Below are 2297 nucleotides of genomic sequence, written 5' to 3'. Positions count from 1 at the left end.
GAGTTCTTCAGACGTGGAATCCGAACGCTGCCTGAAAGATGGGAAAAAGTAGTTGCTAGTGATGGACAATACTTTGATTAAACTTAAACTACCGTTCTGTCACAATAAATATTTAATTTTTGACAAAAAACGGCGGAAACTTATTTGTACTCCTAATATATGCACACACAATTATATAGACAAATATAATAAATATAATATATATTTAACCCTTTAACCCTTGTTTTATTTCATTCGGAGAACATACACTTGTATGCTTAAATAAATTTTTCAACTGCAACGAGTATACTCAGCAAAAACAGAATAAGTGCATTTGTTGTAAAATCGAAATAAATTATAATAAACCTAACAAATTTATTAAACTGTCTTTAAATTATGTTTATTCCTGTAAGAAATTTAGCCGCAGGAGTGCGACAGCTGCTGGCTGCGACTACTAGCGCTCGAGCGTGAGCGCGGAAAAGCGATTAAAAAATTCGGAGTCTCATTGCCGATTTTCGGAGCGGTAACCGACATTTTCTCGTGAGATGGCGAATGAGGAAACATCGTCGTAGAGTCGCGTCGGTCCATTGTAATATTAATTCTTGTGCTAATCTAAATATATCATTGTTCATCACTAAGTGAGTGAGTGAGTGTGTGGTTTTCATTTATCCGCTTTGTATTAAGAGGGTATTAGATACCGACTATAGAGACCTGTAAACCGACGTTTTTATAACCTAAATTTCTTTATTTTTTAATTTTATTTATTGCACAACATCCTCCCGAATGGGTTCCCACCTTGTAGTAGCTCCGAGGCGGGAGCTTGGGGCTCGCGGAGCGCTCGGTGCGCACGTGGTCTGGCCGCCTCGCAGTAACTACACGGAACGTTATTTTGTTCCTAGCATGTGCTGGTGGCGGCGTGGCCGGACATTGATCGTCAGCTCCTCTCTGGACGCTGGCGGATCTGCCTGGTTGTGTCGTCACAATGGAAGTGTAATCTGACGGGACAACAATTGACCACAGAAAGTGAGCATCTGGTGTCGTCGGGGGCTGTGGGCTCTCGCGCCGAAGCGGGTGGTGGTCATCCGCTCAGGAATGGGCCCGTCTGTGACCAACTAAGAGAAAGTTAAGGTGTGAGCGACCGTGCCGAAAACTGCGTGGTGCAAGGGGAGTTGCGTCGTGAACGGTGCCTCCTGGATACCGCGCGAAATCCAGGAGTACGGATCCAAGCCTCAGCCATTCACGGCTCTGGCTGGGTGAGACCGCGCGACCGCGATACTTGTGGGAACAAAATGGAGTTTAATAAAAATACACTCACTCCCAAGTCAGTCCCCAAAAGCGAAGCCTTCTCTGAAGGTAAACGCCCAGGGGAATCTTGCAGTGCGGGAGCGGGCTCAGAAGCCCCAAAATACCGCATAAGATATAGCGGGGCCGCTAGGCGCTGTTATAATAAAGAGATGCTAGCCGGGGAGAGTGGGGCCAATAAGGCCCCCTCTACCCCCGCAGCCTCTTGCTCAAAAGTTAGAAATGGGGATGTGCGGGCTTCGGGTGACGCGGCAAAGCGCGCCAGGCCGGAGCACACTACTTCCAGCCCCTTAGAAAATCGCCAGAGCAAGAGACCCAAAAATGAGGGGTCGTATGCACAGGCGACAATAGGATGGCCCTCGTACTGGAAGGCTACCCTGACAAGAAGATAGGAACCGATGAGGTGGTTGAGATCAGGAAACTGATCCGGACTCTCATTTTTAGCATGTCCGAAAATGACAAAGCCCTCACCTTCACCGGTTCCTGGGAAAGGGATGGCGCACTCATTGTCGTGTGCGCCAATAAAGAGTCGGCGAAGTGGCTTAAGGTCCACTCCCCCGAAGCAAAAATCAAGGGAATTTCTCTGCGTGTGCTGCCGGTCGGTGAGCTACCCAGGCGACACCGGGTGGTGGTGCATGTGGAAGAACCTGACATAAACGTTGAGGAGGCTCTAAAGCTCCTCAACCAACAGAACCAGGGCTGGCAACCAGTGAATGGGTCGTCAATAGAGGGACGTACAGTAGAAACGCCTTGAGCGCCCACTTTTCCTGCCTGGTTGGCGACTCGGCACTTGAAGCACTGTGGTTTCAGTCCTTTTCTCGGTCTCGGCCGAGCCGCCGTTAAGGTGGCGGGACGGGAGCGCGGAGAGACGACTGAGAAGAAAAAGGCGTCGGAGGATGTTGTTACGTCCTGCGACTCCACGGTTCCCTTCTTTATGCAACGCAGTATGGTGAACACTCGGTAGAATCGAATTTTATCTTAAACAAAAGCGCAGAGATAAAACGAAGACTAAACAG

The sequence above is a fragment of the Pseudomyrmex gracilis genome, unplaced genomic scaffold (genome assembly GCF_002006095.1).
Source record: "Pseudomyrmex gracilis isolate BER0280 unplaced genomic scaffold, ASM200609v1 scaffold_887, whole genome shotgun sequence".
Lineage (NCBI taxonomy): Eukaryota > Metazoa > Arthropoda > Insecta > Hymenoptera > Formicidae > Pseudomyrmex > Pseudomyrmex gracilis.
The sequence above is the reverse complement of the archived record's forward strand: the minus strand, read 5'-3'. Positions refer to the sequence as shown.